This window comes from Sinocyclocheilus rhinocerous, unplaced genomic scaffold (genome assembly GCF_001515625.1).
Source record: "Sinocyclocheilus rhinocerous isolate Xijiao unplaced genomic scaffold, SAMN03320098_v1.1 scaffold865, whole genome shotgun sequence".
Classification (NCBI taxonomy): domain Eukaryota; kingdom Metazoa; phylum Chordata; class Actinopteri; order Cypriniformes; family Cyprinidae; genus Sinocyclocheilus; species Sinocyclocheilus rhinocerous.
In genome coordinates this window covers 535,826-556,414 of record NW_015646167.1, presented here as the reverse complement: position 1 = coordinate 556,414, position 20,589 = coordinate 535,826, and the positions used below count along the sequence as shown (strand labels likewise).

The 20,589-nt window shown below is 39.5% G+C and overlaps 1 pseudogene; it reads right to left on the bottom strand.

Moving 5' to 3' along the window:
- Positions 1-20,589, bottom strand: part of LOC107707048 (dynein heavy chain 2, axonemal-like) — a 158,215-nt pseudogene that overhangs the window by 131,097 nt on the left and 6,529 nt on the right.

The following is a 20,589-nucleotide window of genomic DNA, read 5'->3' as shown; positions in this document are numbered from 1 at the left end:
AAGTGTAAAATAACACAATAGTGCTCACTGCACAAGTTAAATACAGATTAATCTTTGTTAGAGCTGTGGTGTTATTTGATTAGCAGAAGCAGGTATTTATTGGCTGCTGTCTCTTTAAGACCAAATGCACGGACATAATACTGACACACATCCGGTTTCTTTCTCAGCGGTTTACATTCACTGCCAAAACGGGTATTGTATCATAACTTTGTGTATGTGAAAGAGGAATCAATTCGGTGTTCACGCGGTGTCTCTCTCTGCGTGTGCGAGCTTCTCGTGTGGCAGCAGCGGCTGAGCGCATAGAAAACAGCGCGCGAGTTTAAATTGCTTGAATGTGTAAATGATAAACTTTCACTCTATGATGGTTAAACTTAACAGCTAATCTGCGAATCACATGCGTGCCGAACCGTGGGGCCTGGTTCGTACGGATCACGGATCATCTACAATCCGTTGCACCCCTAACTATAACGCTAAAGTAATTTGCTTCACATAGCACAGACACTGTGTATTCAGCAGCTCACATATTTTAATTACTAACAAACATGACCATGAGTATGACATCTAAAAGCCTCGATCTCCAAGATGTCGACCCAGAGCTGACCTCTGAAGGACTAAGACATTTGCGAGTGAGTGTGTAACGTTAATGGTCTTCCTCCTCAAACTGAAAATAGAAAAAGGCCTTTCTTTGCTTAACACCAAACCTCAAGCATCTGTATCCAGCTTTAACATTGGCCATTTATAACACTGTCTGCTTTACACAGGGCATTCACTCTCGCACTCAATACATCGTAAAGCAGGGACAATCAAATCCTACCTCGGAGGCCTGCCGTGCCTTAGGTTTTTAGTTGCAGTGCTGTATTGAATTTACTAGTGCAGCAATCAATTCACTTCAAGTGCTGCCATCGGCCCAGGCCACAGGAGTGCAGGCTTTTATTGCTGCAGCTGGCAGGCCATTAATGGTACTGCAACAACAAACACCTCATAATAACATAATAGCATGCTCTTCTATAACGATTCTACTCACAAGTTCTCAAACATTTAGGATTCCTGATGCTCTAGTGCAAACGGTAAACAGTATCTTTGCTGAAAAAAAAAAAACAACTACAGATTTTATCTCTGAAGTTAGATTTTATTTTCTCCCAGATATCTATATACTTAATAATAGACTCTATAGCATGGAAGAACAAACCTCAGTATACTATTTTGACTAGGGATGCTCCGATCCGCTTTTTTCACCTCCGATACCAATTCTGATACCTAGGGTTCAGTATTGACCGATACCGATCCGATACCAGTGAAGTTTTTTTTTTTTTTCCATTTAAATAACAGCGCTTACAATGTGCGCATCCGGTGTGCAGAATGATGCGCTTGAAGCAACACGAAGTCACAGAACGCAGCGCTTTGCATTAAAAAGTACAAAGCACAAAGGGAAGAGAAATTGATAGTGTATTATATTTGTGCAACAGTTATTGAGCCTTTCTTTTAACAGTTTTAAATTTCAGTTACTGTGCTCGTTAAAAACAATTTATAGTCTTTTCTACGCCCGTGTTTTGTTCTCACAGACACCCGGTAGCAAGTATTTCTTTAAAATAACTTTTCACATAGACAAGAATTTGCATGCTTTTTAAAGTTGAATTAATCTAATTAATTAATTATGATTGATTGTCACCAAATTTTATGTAAATAAAACTGTCAAACAAAGCAACCATAATTAAACCATAGGGAAAGTGGGACTAAACTAAAGTAGGCCTGTTTTAAATTTGAAATGGTAAATCGTGACAGAAGAGCTGCATTGGAGATGCATTACTTGTGTTAAAGGGGTCATATGATGCTATTTTAAAGATCATTATTTTGTGTATTTGGTGTAACAGAATATGTTGACATGCTTTAATGTTCAAAAAACACATTATTTTTCAAATATTGTACATTATTGTAGGTCCTCTATGCCCCGCCTCTCTCCCCTCCTTTGACAAGCGCAGTCTGCTTTAATTGGCCAGCTGACCCAGTGCATTGTGATTGGCCGAACACCACAAGCACGCGTCGGAAATGTAACGCCCCTTACCATAATCGCGAGCTTCAGCTTTCAAAGTAAATATCAAGACAGTTAAAAATGTCGTTAGTTTTACCATCAGTTCAAGCCCGAAAGGGCAACAGAGTCACGTGACAGACACAGTGATGATGCAGTACACAAGACAGCTGACGTGCTATGATTTCTGACAGGCAGTTCACTCTCCTGTGATGTGACCCTGTTCCCCTCACACACACACACACTCTCTGCGCTGCGCAAAACTCCGCATTTGAAAAGTCAATAGCAAATACTTAAACTAATAACAAAACAGTAGCTGATTCAGAAGCGCCAGATTGTCATAGCAAAGCTGGAACTGACCCTTTTTTTCACAACGTCTCCCTGACATGGCAGCATCAACACTGCTGCTGTTCCTGAAACCACGCCTTCTTTCTTTGCGTGCACGTTTGGGCGGCATTATGCTAATATTTCCACAGTGACGTAGACGTGGGGGCGTGTTAGAATGAGCCGTTTTAGGTAGGCGTGGTAGAATATCTCTTTGGATTGGAGACTTTAGTCTTTGCAACTTTACAGATCTTCTTTATGCACCAAGAGCTTGTAACACTTCAAAGAGAAAGGAAAACTTGAAATCACATCATGTGACCCCTTTATAGTTGATAGCACTTAGGAAAAGTAATATATTCAAAAATATTCAATCATTTCAATTCAACAATTTTGTGGTATATCTGCTAGTTATTCAACAAGATTTACTCCATCTACAGCAAGAATCATTGTACGGTGTTGGTAAGAGAGGTGGAACACTGTATTCCTTGTGCTGTCTGAACACTGGCTGTATTTTGGAGGATGAGGTCAGCTACTCAAGTGAAGGATCGGAGATTTCAGTGTCTGCAGGGCAAAACAAACTCTTTGCTTCCATCACAACAAATGGAGCCAACAGTCATAAACAACCAGCAGGCCCAGAACACTAAAAATATGATACAATCCAAGAAAACTGCAGGGTTGCGGTGAAAGCGAGAGACCTTAGGGTGTAACCCACTAAGAACATTGTGTTGTGTTTGGTTGACCGCACATTATTTTCCGCGAAATACCTCTGGAGCCCCTTGCTGTTTTTAAAAGCCACAACTGAATTGCTGTATCCTATAGGGAAGACTTGCTTAGGAAATAAATGTTTCTTCTCTACAGAGTATCCCTCCCACTGAATCGGTTACATTCAACTTCAACAATACAGCATTTGCTACACTGTTAACATCTTTCAAAATCACAGCCACTATGAGTTATGTCATAGTTTACAGCAGAATGCTACGAAGCAGACGGCGCATTCTGCTGAGACATGATGAAACAGTATTGCAAAGTTTCACTACACCTAAAGAAGAAACGCCAACCTAAACCTAAGTGCAATAAAAAAAAAAACTTCAGGAGATGACTCTGAGAGAGCTCCTTTCAAATGGTTCAGTGTTCAGCCTTAGTCATTTGGCAGTAAGTTGCCATCACTTTGAAGAAGAAACTCTGTCATCGCACCGTAAAATGCTGTTCTTTTTAGCAGGAGGGCTGCAATCACGGAACAGCTTTTGCACTCTCATTTAGCAGCGGTATCATTTCCATGTTGAAAGGGAGAGAGCATGAGCACAAGAATTGTGTGGAGAAGCTGAGATGACTGGGTGGGTTAGGCAGAGCCAGTGATGGTGGAAATGACAGGGAGAAGAAGGGCCATAAAGCTGAAAGACAGAGGATATAGGCTTAAAGCATGCTCTTTATTAGCTGCTATATAGAAAGGAAGACCAGGTGCTGAAAACTATCTGTGTACAGCTGACTCAGAAAAGCACTAGAAGAGGACAAACATTTAGCTGGCTATTAAACTGAATTTGGAGTAGCCAAACAGAGGCTGTGGTAACAGCAGTGGTACTGGCAGCTATTGCTAAAGCAGTAATGTATTATTAGGGATAAACTATATTAACAATGCTATTTATCTGCTGCGCAATGTGACTCGATTTCCTCAAAGAGGATGTGGTTTCATATACTGTACATATGATTTGCAAATGCTTAGGTAATTCACAACCTAATAGCTTCACGTGCTCATGACTTTTTAGCTCCGCCCACAGCACTCCTCAAGGAGCTCGGCTCTTTTTATAAATCTGATACAACTAAAGGCTCTTTGGAGATATGAAGGATGCAATACTACTCTATAGGTACTCAAGATTAACGTGAGATAAAAACTGTGTGTTATGTCCCCTTTAAGCAGCACTGAAAACTGTTTTAATAACGATAATAATAATAATAATAATAATAAGGAGAAGAATAGATTCTTAAGCACAAAATCAGCATATTAGAATGATTTATGAAGGATCATGTGACACTGCAGACTGAAGTAATGGCTGCTGAAAAATGGGATTTGCCATCACAGGAATAAATTACATTTTATATATTAAAACGGAAAACAGTTCTTTTAAATTATAACATTTCAAAATATTTTTACTGCATTTTTGACCAAATAAATGCAGCCTTGGTGAGTATAAGAGGCTTCTTTCAAAAACATTAAATTAGCTTACAAATATGGGAATCATATTTTGTGAATATATTAATTCTGAGAGTAATTTAATTAAGTAGTGGTAGTAATGCAGATAACCACGATGCTAAAGGTAAAAAGAAAATAGTAATGATCATATTTAGTAGTGCAGAGAAACATACCAGAAGTGAAGTAATATAATATTATTAGCAGTAATGGTAATCTTCAGATTAGTAGTGGTAGCTGATACGAAATAGTACAGCACCCAGCAGAGTGCAAGCAGAGATAAATTGATATGGCACTCCATATGTCACTGCTGACCGTAGTATCTCTCAGAGTTATGGCGTGTGATGTGAATGGGTGCTGCTGTAATACAGTGCAATCACAGTGCAGTTCTAAGTGGTGTGTTCCTGTGCTGTAGGGAACAGAGCAGAACTCGGAGAGAGACAGAAATGATGATTGAAGTCTACAGTACTTGTGGTGGAGCTGGGAGGTGTGCAGGTAGACTTCTTTCCAGGCCAGGCAGCACTGGATACAGTCATTCAGAATCTGCTTGCTGGAGATCACGTAACCCTGGAAGATCCTGTCCAGAGAAATCTCCCGACAACAAAGACAGATGATCTCATTACTAATCTGCAAAAAACACACACACACACACACACACACACACACACGGTATAGATATATAAATGAAACACCCAATGATCCAAGTATGAATCTGTCTTTGTGTCTGTATCTACTGCATGTCAGGATGCTCAGCTTCATAACGGAGGATTTGCAAATGAATGTTTAATGAGAGAACTGCATTGACTACACCAAAGCAAGCACAGAGAGGTGTAAGCCGTAATGTGCTCCGCATTCAGGTAAAGATTAACCTCGAGTACAGACTTTGCTATGAATCAAACAGGATTTGCTCCTGTAAAAATCCTGGCTTTTGTGCCTGGTGTCATTCAGTCCTATACACCGTACAAAAACAGAGATTGTTGTATAGAAATGAGCAAAAAACGACAGATTCCCATTCATCTCAGCTTCATCTGACAGATGAACCGCATACAAGCATGTGTGTGAGAGAGAGAAAGAATGAAAACAGAAAGTAAGTAGTACATGTGTATATCTGTGGGAGAAGGGAAAAAGAATGTGTATGTGGAAGCAAGAGAGAGAAAAGTGTGTGTGTGTGTGTGTGTGTGTGTGTTTGTGCAATGTTGCAGTAATGTGTACTACACCCTGATTACAGTGCCAGGCAAATTCCTGTTTTAATGAAGGAGGCACAAAACAAGAGGAAATTAAATTGATATGTAAATGACTCAAAATTCTCATTTAAGCAAAAGGTTAAGAGAGCCACAGAATTAAACAGCTTATGAGTTCATAATATATTTATTTTTTCATTCCTCTCTTTACAGAGAGAAAAAAAGAACCTCCTGTAAATGAAGACAACACATGTCCCAACGCCTGCATCTCAAGAGATTTCTAAGGCCTTGTTCAATCAGAGACGTTTCTTCCATTTCTGTCACAGCAGCTCTTGAAAATCAGCAGAGAAGCGTGTCTTAACTTTGGCGCAGGGGAAAAATATGAGTCGCCGGCTTTCTTTGGGGAGCTGAGAGTAGGGTTAGGTGGACGTAGGAGGTAAGAATAGATGACAGGCGCTGAGCTTTAAGAAATCCCGGCAGATGGTGTTTCATATCAGGGAATAGACGGTGGGAAGCAGACAGCTCATAAAGCTGTGAATCCCATGTACAAAATAACAATGAGCATATCAGTCTCAGAATGCCTGCACAATTAGTACAAATTATTCTTTTGAAGGCCTTATGTATTTGAACTCTTTCTTTACCTCTATTTTTTCTCTTGGTATAAAGGGAAAGCACACCGGAGTCCAAAGCCCATGGCCCCTAGCGCTGGCTGATTGGAAAATGATATTAAATCCAATGTAGGCTCTACCAGCTCAGAGAAACAGGTTTTCATTCCTTTCTTTACAGAGAGAAAAAAAAGAACCTTCTGTAAATGAAGAAAACACATGTCCCAACGCCTGTGTCTCAAGAGATTTCTAAGGCCTTGTTCAATCAGAGACGTTTCTTCCATTTCTGTCACAGCAGCTCTTGAAAATCAGCAGAGAAGCGTGTCTTAACTTTGGTGCAGGGAAAAAGAGCTTGGGGAGCTGAGAGTAGGGTTAGGTGGACGTAGGAGGTAAGAATAGATGACAGGCGCTGAGCTTTAAGAAACCCCAGCAGATGGTGTTTCATATCAGGGAATATACAGTGGAAAGCAGACGGCTTATAGAGCTGTGAATCTCATGTACGAAATAACAATGAGCACATCAGTCTCGGAATGCCGGCACAATTATTACAAATTATTATTTTGAAGGCCTTATGTATTTGAACTCTTTCTTTACCTCTGTTTTTTTTTTCTCTTGGTATTAAATGGAAAAGCACACCGGAGTCCAAAGCCCATGGCCCCTAGCGCTGGCTGATTGGAAAATTATATTAAATCCAATGTAGGCTCTACCAGCTCTGAGAAATAGGACGGGGGGGAAAAAACAAACTGAAAACAAATAGAAGAAATGCTGAAGCCCTGAGGGAGAGACAAGGGAAAATGGTCGTGACACACACATACAAATCCACGCACAAACACACACATCGTGACTCAAATGCCCTCTGATTGGAAATTATTAGCTGGAAACCTCTGACTGGAAACTGAATCAAGAAAGCAAGTTCTGCGCCATGTCTTTTCTCTCTACCTCCACATTCTTTCTCTCCATCCTCACTGCAAGCACAATAAAATGCTTCCCCGCTGAAATAATCAGGCTTCTTATGTTATTCTACATCTTAGAGAGGGAGAAACCCACTGAAAAAGAGTGCAAATACCAGGGCCCATTTCACCTTCATTAAACACAGTACTGCTAACACGCTACTGCACGCAGCCAATGACAACAAAGCACTGGGTGGACTTTACAGACCATTTAGATGTATTTGTATATGGGTGTTGATAGAAATCACCAGTTCACTCTGATTTTAGAACAGTTTCCTCAATTTATTCTAAAATGTTTATTTTCAAATTTGGTCAGGGGAATCAAATCCCCCATCAGTCTGATCAGTCAGGACTGATCCCCCATCAGTCCTTTAGGACCGTGGGCCAAATCTGTGAACCAGGTACAAGATTCAAGTCAGTGAGCATTAATTGACCTTAGCGGGTGATTTAAACTCACAGTGCATTCATGGCACGGTGGAACTGCCATGAGAAAAAAGCAACATTATTTCATAGAATAACAATAAAAACATAAAAGAGAGAGGGCCTATATCAGTTGCAGGAATCTTTTACTCAGGCAAAAAGAAATTCAATTTTCCAGCAGAAAAAAAAATGCATGTAAACTGATGAAGGCTCTTTTTCATTGCAGGAGAAGACAACTTTCCTTCACTTCAAAAATCATTATAGCATAACCTAAGCCATTTTCATAGCACAAGCACTGACCTATAACAATAGAACTTTTCACATGAGATAGTCTGTGTATTTGACTAGGTAAGAACAAAGTGCAGAGAGCTCACTTGACTGAACCGCAGGCATTTGGCCTGGATAAGAGTGTGTAAAGAATTACAATGTTGTGGATGAATAGAAGTACATGTCTGAGAGACTAAAAGAAGGCCTCCGGATATGCCTGTGTTTTTAGTTGAGGGGTGGTACTGCAATGACCAAGCAGAGCTTGTGTTAAAGAGGTAATTCACCCCAAAATTAAAATTCTGTTATTTTTTACTCACCCTCATGTTGTTCTAAACCTGTATAAATTTCTCTCTTCTGTGGAATACAAAAGAATATTCTGAAGAATATTTTAACTGTTTTTGTCTTCACACTTAAAGTCAAAGGGGTCTAAAACAACACTGTACCATGTTGACTTTTATTGCATAGACAAATCATTTTAAAACGCACTGCAAAAATGCTACAGTAAAAACCTGTAAATGGTTAACTTGGTACCTGCTTGCCATCACATGATTATATATATTTTATGTAAATAATTTTGTTTCTTATTTTTGTTATCAGTAATGTACATAGGGTATTTTGTGTTGTATTTTCGTTATTTAGATGTTTAATGTTTATTGCATTATTTTAGTGTCACGTGTGTTACCATGATGATGTTTTATCTTTCTGTGAGTGACCCTGTGCACAGTCTATACAAGTATTAGCCATGTTTAATGGACAAGCAACTTACAAATCAACTCCGATTCATCGTGGCTTTTTGTTGTCCCACCAGTATTATTATGGTGGTTAATAGTACATTTTATAGTAAAAAGCAGATTTTGGTTCTTCAAGTAGATTGGTATGTTAACATTATATCACACGGTTATTAGTTGCAAAACATACAGGCACCCCGTAACACCCGGAAACAGTCACAGTATTTTTGCAGTGAATTTCTGGCAACCACAGCTGCCAGTTTTTTTTTACTGTAAATTTAACAGGATATCGATATTTTACAGTGTATATTTTTTGTTTTCCACTGAAAAGAGAAAGTCATTCAGATTTGGAACAACATGAAGGTGAGTAAATGATGACATAATTGCATTGTTGTGGGAACTATCCCTTTAAGTTTGAACAAAAGGGAAACAAATGGGAATAAATGATTGTCCAGACTTTAACTCATTCAGCACATGCAGGTCAAAGGTGCAAACGTGACCTCAGAGAATAAAAATGGCCCTCTGGAAAACAACTGCTAATTCAATGCGGGCATTTCAGCATGTGCGCACAATCTCACCCCTCAGGAAACAATTAGACCAAATGTTTTTGTAGCAGTCCGATTTGCCTTGATGTGTTTTCAAAGAGAATGAAAGAGAGGAAAAAAGAAGAATGAAACCGACAAAAAAGAGAGGGAAACAAAGTGGCAGTGGTACCATGTGATTCCAGCAGAGGAAGGGTCAGAGCATAATTACAGAAGGTTAAACGGTTTCCCTGATGCTCTCAAGGAGCCAGGGATGGAAATGAAAAGCAAGTGAAGTGATGCGAGCGGGTGAAGTAGAGACGCAAGGCCCCGCTCCTCTGATCTGAAGAACACGTGTTACATGTGCTACACGACTGTGGCTGATGGCTTATCAATGTGGCGGAGCCCAAAGCAATCCGAACTTTGATGTGCAGGAAGCAGAGGAGGGGGCATGTGGGATCCAGGCAGCAGGTACTAGTATGACTGTACAAGTCTGTGTGAGTGGATCGAGGGAAAACCTCTGAGCACGAGAGCTTAGCCGATTCATACAAAATTATGCATGAAGTGATTGATCTGTGAGCCTAGACAAAGGCTTGTGCATAGCAATAAAATGGTGTAGTGGATCAATCTTCATTGTCGGAGTACTGAAAATCAATTCACTCAATGATATCATAAAGAGATAACCTACCATATATCGCTTTACTCAATCATTCTGCACAGGCGATTTGCATTTGTAGAATGTACACACAATGTAATCATACTAAAAAAAAGGATTACATATTAACAACATTTTAGCAATATCACATGAGCAATTGCGAGATTTTAAACAAGTTAAATAAACAAGAAGTTAATACTGATTAACTTCAGACAAAATATTGCCAGTTACTGTCTATTTTTGCTCCATCAAAGAAAATTGTTCCAAACAAAGCCACAGAAGAGTTTTAAGTTGTGTATCTCTGAGCAAACACACACTATTTGCGTTCCTGAATGAATCAGGAAAATTAGGTACCTTGCATAAGAGCCGTGATCCTGTCACGGGTGTTGTAGTAGCTGGAGTTGACCCATATCACACGGATGAGGTCAAGGATGTGAGCAAGTTTGGGTGCAATCTCACGAGGTTTAAGCAGAGCAAGCTCTTCACATGGCTCTTTCAGGAGGGACAGGAAGGAGATGTTTGACTGAGCCTGCAAAGCACTCTCCTGGAGAACAAAACAAAAGTCAATGTTACTTCAGTGTTGGAAAGTAGGTAGAACTAGATATAGAATGATAGAATTAAGGATAGATGAAAGAACAATCGACCGACAGACAGACAGATAGAGTTTTTGAAAAACATCCTTGCATTTTACTGACAGGATTGGATGAAAATGCTCCTCCCAAATTTATCACTACCTAAACCAGGTCAAATAACTGACAACAACGCCTTTACATTGCCGTGATTTTACTCATCAAAAGTCAGTTTGGCACAGTTAAGGTCAACTTCAGTGACATCTGAATTAGCTTAAATGGTTTTTACCCAATTGGGACTTGTTCCTAGATCAAGATCCTTTGTTGACTGCCACCATACACAACAGTGGCTGTTACGGGGCAGTGATCAGCTGACTCTATAACATCACTATATAAGCAGCCATGGGTGCCCCCGAAGGTCAAAAAGGCCTGATTTTTAATTATTTCACTCTAGTCACACTGATTTTTAGAGGCTTTGGAGATTGTATGAAATGAAGGACGGCAGTTGCTGCAGGCTTTTTGCGCAGTATGAAGCTGGAGGCATAACGATCAGAAAAAGGGACATATGTCCTCCACACTGATGCAGGACCAGCTTCCTCTATCTAAACCCCAATCTTGAGTCATTATAAGAACCATTAACTGATCCAAAATCAGTGTTAAGGAGCAACGAGGGTGCGACACTAAGCGCTGAAGTAGAGCTGACAGACATGCTCCGTCTCCTGTTGAAATGAGAAGCCAGGCCAACTCGTAATAGCGGAGCCTGAATGTGAGACGGCCTCATTTCCGAGGGGTGAAGAGAAGCCGTTCAGAAGCCACATATAAATCATCAACAGCCAGCGAATGTTCTTGTTCAGCCCATTACCCCTCGGCTCAATTCCTGCCATGTAGTCCCACACATATTTTTACACACCCATGGAAACACAGACACACACGTAGATGCTCAGCTGTACCTGGATCTGCTTGGCTAGTTTACAGAAAGGGGGATGTAGGTTGATGTGTAGAGTTGCACAATCGCCTGTATATGACAGACTCCAGGTTTCTGCAGCTGCTTACTAATGCGGTCCAGATCAGCACAGCGGCTCTTCCAGAAAGAGATCTCCTCCAGGGGGCCCGAGGTGTCTCCTACGTCACTCACAGATTGAGGGCTCAGCGCTGCTTTTATTTGATGTGTCCAGTGGATCATCACCACTGGGAAACAGAAAGAGAGAGAGAGAGAGAGAGAAAAAAAAAAAGAGGGTTTGGGTTTGTGAGGAGCTGCATTCTATTTAATCAAACCAGCAGGTCTGCACTGAATGTTTGGCCACAGAATTCAGCAGAAAGTTTTATTTAAATGTCCATCATTCGCAGAGTTCTACACACCCTTGCATGATCTTGCATTAAATATTTTGCCTAATTTTAATGCTTTTAGCAACTAATAAGGGTGTAGTGACAGAATCATGAAAAGTGGGCATTCCATCCCAGAATGGAGCAAGATGAATGCGGTTGTGGATGACTACTCTGCTCCTGAAACTCCAAATCTCACTTTAGAGACGGCTTTTTGAGGACATGGGACACTGAAGGTCAAGTTCACCCTCAAGAGCATCTCAGCACATCCTATTGGTAATGCTTGTTTTGAAATCTAATGCTATTTGGCATTTTGGCAACTTACAGATCCAGCATTAAATTACTGTTAACTATTGGCAACATTTTACAATGCTGCTTTGCATACAGCAATAGCCTAAATTAATACCTATACCAACATTTGGTGTAGTAAAGTCAGCCAGAAAGGAAAGTCATCTCATAGCCAGTAAGTAAAAAAAAAATAATACAAAAACAACAATACAAACAGAAATAATATGCTATATTATTTGTTTGGGGTCAGTTTTGATTGTCGTTTTTTGAAAGAAATTAATACTTTTATTCAGCAAGGACTCACTAAATTCACAAAAATGACTTTTTTTTTTCAATTAAATTGTTCTTTTTAACTTTCTATCAATCAAATAATGTTAAAAAAGGATCACAATTTTCACAAAAAAGCACAACTGTTTTCAACATTGATAAAAATAAGAAATGTTTCTTGAACACCAAATCAGTATATTAGAATGATATCTGTCATGTGACTGGAGTAATGGCTGTTTTTACTGTATTTTTGATCAAATAAATGCAGTCTTGGTGAGCATGATAGATTTTTAAAAACATTTTTAAAAATCTTACCGACTTTTGAACGGTATATATTAATATACATTAAACTAAACCTGTATAAAGAAAGGGTAACTTCTGACTTCATGTTGACTTTAAGACAGCGGAGAAATTTTAAATAAAAGTGCTTGAGGACAAACAGTCTTTGCTCTGCTGCCTGCTGTAAAAGACCCTGAGTGAGGTATCATTCAAACCATGTCCTGTGGTTTCTTTTTTTTTTTTAAGTTAGCTTCTAAAATACCTTTTTTCTCCAACATCTCCAAGTGCCCCCAGTATGTCCCTTTAACCCTGGACCCCTCCAGGACCGCCAAATTTAATAAAGACTCTTTTAACTGTCTTAGAGCAGCATGGCAGTGTTGAATTGAATTAGTCCTTTATTTTTGCCCTTCAGCTGTGGTTACTGTGTAAATAACACTCACAGGCTCTAGCCACTGACTGTCTCGGTATATGAAATTTCCTTCATACGGCATCTTATGTACTTTTCACACCGTTCATTCCTCACAGTCCCCTCCATCAGAAATTATTCAAGCCCTCACACACCCATTTACACACGCAAGCACCCATACATACACACACGAGCACGGTGTTATTCTCCAGCCTTTGCACCAGACTCTTGTTCGTGACGGCCACCTCTGGGCGGTGCTGCAGAGCCTCCAGAGGGTCGTACAGCACCGTGCTGCCCAGCAGTTTATATCTGCTGTCTGTGGAGAAGAACAACAGTTGGACATAAGTAATTAGATCAGTGAAAGTCATCCATACAAGCAACACCACGTATAGCACATCATCACATCCATCATGTCACTCCTCATTCTCACTGCTGCAGACAGCAAATCTGGCCCACATTATAGTGCTTTGCATGTTGGTGAAATGAATCACCACCAGAGCATAAAAGGGAAACACAATAAAAGTTTACTGCTACGCTTTTATGCCTGTGTGGCACGTGCCAGCCATCACAAACGGTTTTTACGACTACTGTTCGTTTTCTTTGCGGCTTTCTACAGTATCTGCTGCTCCTTCTATGGTGGACATCAGAACGATGTTTGCTGCATCCACTTTAATGAGCGTTTAAAGAGTGAAAGGCAGATAAAAAGATAAGAGGTCTGTCTCATGCAATTTTTGGAAGGAGAAGTCTGCTGGAGGAGAAAAAAAAGAGAGATACAAAATGCGTAGCGTATTGAGAGATGAAAAGATTAAAAGGAACAAGGCCAATGTGTACAAGTTAGCTGGCTGCTTCATTCCGTGACGGCAGTTATGAGACATAGAAAAAAAGAGAATGTAGCAACACAATGACAGCATTCGATTGGCCTTTACAGGGAGAACAAAGACAAGCAAACGGGATACACCAGAGGGAAAATGAGACATCAAAAAAAAAAGTGTGTATTTGTGTGTCTAATCCTATGGAGTGTGTGGCATTTTTGTGTAGGAGTGGGTATACAGTATCTATATTTATTCAGTACAAATTCCAGCCCAAATTCTTCAGCTTTGGTAAATGAGAGAGACGAATTGGCAAGGCTTTACCTCATGGAGTAAGAATGAACAGAACCGGTGTTGTTATTTTTGGAAAAGGCATGGCTAACATCAACATACCTGTGGCTCCTACTCACTTCTTTTTCATTTTTAACCTGAATTCCCTCTGAATTACACCACTTAGCTAGCGGAATACATCACTGAAGAGCACTTTGTGACCTCATTGTTATTTTTTAACTTACTTAAAACAGATTCAAGGCAAATTTGCGGTATGGCATTTGAATAATCTTTCTATACATCTCCATTGGCTTTTTTAAAATGTATTTCTTGGCCCTCAGTCTTAACGCCTTGATGTGCTAAAAGAGGAGAACCAATAGGCAAATTGTTAAAATTGCTGAACAACTTTCTGGTTACCCGGGAGCATTGCGGCAGTGCCTTTCCCCGTGTACGAAGAGCCTGTGATTGGTGGCTGTGCTATTTCTGTTTAGTCAGAGTCGTGCTGCTCTGGGTGATGTGGGTGTGCTGATTGGACTGATGAGCATAATAATTGAACCATCACGGTGCTCCACTGTGCCAGGTGATTACCTCTGAATGGCTGATGGTGTAGAAGCTCAGTCAGATTGCAAAAAAAAACAAAACACAAAAGCACTGATTCTGAATCAGCTACGCCTGTTAAGCCAATGGAGAGCAAATCAAAATACAAAACGGGAATATGATCTCAGGTCAGTAGTGCTTGGCCTTAACCTAATGTGAAAGGAACATATACCTGTATGAAGCAAACCGCTGACTGCAATATGTATGAGAGGAAGGATCAATAACATAAATGTGAATTGAAATAGAAAGTGGTAGTAAAAGAGAAGTCAATGCACTTCAGTAAGCATGTATGTAAATAATGAACCACCCAGGCACCCTCTTTCATTACTTTTTTAATGAAAAAGAAATTGCTGTGCGACGTTACGAAATTATTTCTGAAAGAGTTGTTAATCAAAGACTGCATGTACTTTAAGCAGTTCCTTACTATACATGCACTATAAAAATTATTTTTCAAAATTGTAAATAAAGCAAAGATTACTGGAGTATGTTTTATAAGAAAATGCTATTTCAGGCTTAATACTTAAAAATATCATGTTTAATTCAATTTGTTTATTGTTTTTCTTTGTAATTATTTGTCCAATTTACAAGCAATTTCTGAAAACACAAATTAAAAAAAAAAAAAAAAAAATGATTTTTTCCCCCCAATGTACACGATTTTAAAACTGCCAAGACACCCTCCATGGCCCCCTTTTCAACTGTTATTTTTGCATTTTAAGACATCTATTTCATGCTGTGCCAACTATAAAGTCACAACAAATAACATGCAAGTGTATACAGGAGGTTACTGCTACCATCTGAGGAGGGCCCACACTAGATGGCGCTGTGACTGTCTGTCATTACCTGTAAGTTTGCTGAGGAAGGGGTGCAATAGTTGTTCTTGGTGGTCTCTGGCCAGGCAGTGCTGAGGGTGACCTGAGGGGTGTGAACGCCGTTCATCAGCCTGAGGAGACCCTCTATGGCCCCTCCCCTTACAGAAACAAACTGCACTGAGCTCCTAAAACTCTCCTCTGTGATTATACTGTCCTCTGCCCGAATGAAGTAGGACATGTGCTCAACCACCTGGGGGGAGTGAGAGAGAGCGAGAGAGAGAGAGAGAGAGAGAGTGATAGACGATGGATAAGTGGGAAAGAGAAGATGCTGGTAATTCATATTTTTGAGGTCATCACACACAGTTTACCAATGAGATCGATGGTATTCTGGCAAGTCACCAGATGCATTAGAAATGAACGCAAAGCATGAAGAATGCATTTATTGAGAAACCTCTGCATGTTCCTTCATTAAATTGAAGCTCAAAATATTATAAAAATAAGCACGCACAACCCCTGAATAATCTTTACAGTCTTTATGAGATTGTGACACAAAAGGCTCCGATTAGGATGTTAAATGTCATTTCTCGAAATAGTGCTGCAGCATACCTGAGCTGGTATGGCATAGTCCACGCGTAGGCCGGTGAAAGGGTGATGGTAGACAATGAGAAGCCTGACAGAAAAGTCGGAGAAGAATTTATCCAAGGCTTGCTCACTTTCCTCTGTCCATGACTCCTTTGATATACCACTCAATACTAAATGCCGTTTAAATGCTTCTCTCTGGTGGAAAAAAGATCAGTGAATTATAACCATTCTAAGTATTTTAAATAAATATTATTTTTATTTTGTTCAAACAATCATTCAAAAGTTTGGGGTCAAAATGTTTTTGAAAGAAGTCTCTTACGCTCACCAAGGATGCATTTATTTGAGAGAAAAACTGTAAAAACTGTAATATTGTGAAATATTATTACAATTTAAAATTAACTTTTTTTCTATTTTAAAATGTAATTTATTCCTGTTGTGGCAAAGCTGAATTTTCTGCAGCCATTACTCAAGTCTTCAGTGTTCTTCTCTCACTATGAATTGGCCTCAGTCTGGTGATGAGGAGGGGGTTGGGCAGAAAACTGTGTCCTGATTGTTGTCATATTGGTCAGTTTGTTAAACTGAAGATGTTGCAGAATGTTGTTGCACATCCAGCTTATGTGTGTTGCATTTAAAAATAGTTATGTCAGGATTTAAATGTTGGAATCTGGCTAGTTCAGCCAAAATCTAATGTTCTGTGATCATTTACATGTTTTGTTTTTTTAATTATGTATTGCTTTTCTTTCTGTTCAGTTATAATGAATGGGGACTAGAGCTTTTAAGCTTCAAAAAGGGTACAAAAGCATCATAAAAACAGTGTATAGTACTGTTCAAAGGTTTGGGGTCAAAATGTTTTTGAAAGAAGTCTCTTACGCTCACCAAGGATGCATTTATTTGAGAGAAAAACTGTAAAAACTGTAATATTGTGAAATATTATTACAATTTAAAATTAACTTTTTTTCTATTTTAAAATGTAATTTATTCCTGTTGTGGCAAAGCTGAATTTTCTGCAGCCATTACTCAAGTCTTCAGTGTCACATGATCCTTCAGAAATCATTCTAATACACTGATTTGGTGCTACATCATTATCAATTATTATCGTTTTCATGATTCTTTGATTAATAGAAAGTTTAAAAAAAAGAACAGGATTTATTTCAAACAGAAATCTTTTGTAACATTATAAATGTCTTTACTGTCACGTTTATGTGTCCTTAATAAAAATATTATCTATCTATATATAAAGACATACATACATACATACATACATATATATATAGAGAGAGAGAGAGAGAAGTCTTTGCGCAAAACCACGTTCATATTCGCGCGATTTTTTGCGCAGCTCGTCAGTGAACAACGGCTCTGTGTAGTTAATGCTGCTCAATGTGAAAGCCCGCAGGTGATGGAGATTTACCGCTGATTACAGAACCGGCTTTCTGACAAGATGCGCATTAAATATCGCATGCGATTTATCGTGCAGCCCTAAACTACAGTACATTTTTTTGTCACTGGTCATGTGGCAGGGCATATGCGATGAGAGTATGAGCTGATTTGAATGAACAGACTGGCCAAACTGGATGAAACATGATAAGGCGTAACATCAAATTATATGGTGAGACAGTATTTTGCATGTCAAACTAGATGAAAAACTTCCATCAAAACCCCCATCATTCTCGCAGAAGTTGCGTAACATAACACATCACATTAATAATTACTAGACTTATCTCTCTGTTAAAAGCATCACATAACTACCATAAACATATTGATATTTGTCTAAAGGGCTAATGTCAGTGAATGTGCATTACTATAACAAATGTCATTACAACCAGCTCACCAGCTGCTTTTTCTACAGGGTCTCCCCAGCAGGGGCGGACACACTGAGCCACTGCATGTACTGTAAATGCCATTGCCTTTTTCCAGCCACAGGGCTGTAATTAATTCTATTAACCTCATTGATGAAAGGACAGAGATGCTGTAAGTTCGCTGGCTGGCTCTGCCCACATGCCCCTCACTTTCTCAGTCATTTCTTCCTCCTGCGCTATTTGCATCAGCCATCATTCGTGATTAGGTGTTATCTATCTTGTTTAAGCCAAAGACCTCGCCATGCGTATGCATGAGCCTGTAACGGAAATTACAGTTCAACAATATGCTTCTCTTCTTCCTCTATACTGAAGACCATTGGGTGGAATTTAACAATGTTTCTCGCACTAATTTGCTGCCGTCCTCCGGATTTGTGTGATCGATGATGAGGTCTAATATGTGAACGGGGCCCAAACAAGACCTTTAAGTCCACAGAGCATGTGGAGAGCAGATGAAATATTCACTCACATCATTAGAAGAACTCAATAACGCCGATATGAAAGCACTGATTAGTAAGCCAGGACCGCAGGCGCGAGACTCAAGCGAGGGAAAAATTATAAATTGCAGATTATAATCAGATAAGAATCCCAATCATTGTGAGGTGATTTATCGGTGTCTGTGCTTAAAGGCTCGTAATTTAGCATGCATGAGTGAATTACCAGCCGTTTTGTGTAGGAATCTACTTTGTCTGCTGAAATATCCACCTCTGAGACAGGCTTCTCTTTCTCAACTGGAAAAAAAAACACACAAACACAATGCAAAAAATAATTCAAACAACCAACTAAGTTCAGCCTAGAAAACATTTTGCACCACAGTTCAGGACTAGCTAGGTCAGCTAGGTTGTTGAAAGAGCAGAATAATAAAATTATGGTTCTTCTGCAAGAATTTTGTTTTACATGGTCCCCAAAAACACAACTGATCAAAAAATTAATAAGTAAAAACATAAAGCAAAAAGTGCCAGAATGCCAAAATGTGAATACAAAATAGTGTGAAAATATTCACAAATATGCAATAGTGACAGATGCAGAGGTTCTACAATTAGATTGCACTCAAAAAATGCACTACTTGTTGGCTTTCCAAAAAAATAAAAGTAGAAAAAAAAGGAAATGAGTGTGAGTGCATTAGATGTTAGTGTTGAGTGGCAGTTAAGGAGATTTCTGTCACTTTTTTCAATGTTTAATAACTCTGCACCACTGTACCGTTATGCTGACACTTTTGGCACCATTTTAAATACATAATGACATCAAACTCAATGCATTTTTCAGCATAATGTAAATAACTGGCAGATCAAAGAGCTGCTTGTACAGTATTTACAAATGGGAGGGCAAACACTAACAACACTAAGTAGCTTGTTTCCGTTTCATACCTCCAACCTCTGGCACTTCTAGAGAGACATCACTGGGGACTGGTGTGGAGGATATGCGTTTGCTCTTGGAGTGACCTTTCCCTGAATCGGACTGCATGGACATGCTGGAAGATGAATGGGCAGGCTGGGGGGTCCCTGGGTCAGCCATCCTGAGAGACTGATACCTCTGTGGGCAGCTTACCTTTCAGTAAGAGCAAGGCAAAGATATAGTCAGTCACACAATAACCACATACTCTATTTTCAGTGGTGTTCGCTAAAATAGGTATCACTGTTATTATTGTTTTTATATATGGTTCGGAATTTGAACCAACCTCTAACTTTAAGCATTAAATTTGGGCACATAACTCGTCCCATCCTGTCTGTGCTATGAACATGAACTATACCTTAAATAATACAGCATGTCAAAGACAGGACAGTGAAAATGAGAAACAATAAAGCTGGGAAAAAAATATTTTGGAGGAGAATGCAAGCCAGAGCGTCTTGCAACCTACAGTAATTACCAAAATGAGTTATTTTAAATGTTCAATTCATCAAAAAATTTGGAAATCACAGTTCAGAGGGCTCCAGACTGCGACCATTTTTTCTGCCGGTGCGACAATTTTTGTGAGCGGTCGCACTGGCGCGACCACCGCGTTGTTCAACTCATAAGCGCTGCCATTTCTGTTGCATTTGAGAAACATCAAACGGCAAACGAAACGAAAGCGAAACTAAACCGCGCCACGTTTCAGCTGCGCAGCGCGGACCGTTTATCAGCTCTGACCGCGACGCAAACAAACTTATTCGAGCTCAGAACAGCTTTACTCGGGAGCCAAAGCGGATTTCGCGACTCGGTTACTGCACAGATGCAACAGTGCTGCGAGATCCAGTGAGAAGCGTTTAAATTCACCGCACAATGACAAGGTTGCTGCGAGATCTAGTGAGAATCATTCAAATTCTGCACAGAATTCTCTGTTATAAACAGCACTGACATACGTCAGGAAAGAAACCAGACGCGGTAATGCTAACTGTAACCATGGTGTTGTAGTAGAAATAGTCGAATGCATTACATCATTCATTTCAGGGTTTGTACAACCGTTTGAGAGAGAAATTCAAGCACTTTTCAATTACTTTAGAGCATTTCACACAACTATTTACAGCACTTTAAAGCTCTAAAATTATCCAGTTTGAATGTTATTTTTAATGGGATGACCAAAATATATCCTACTTTGTGGTAATCAAACACTTATGTACTATTTTAAAAAATACATCAAATCACAATTATAACCAGTAGATCGCAGCAGTGGAGCACTTATTGGCTTATTAGTCATT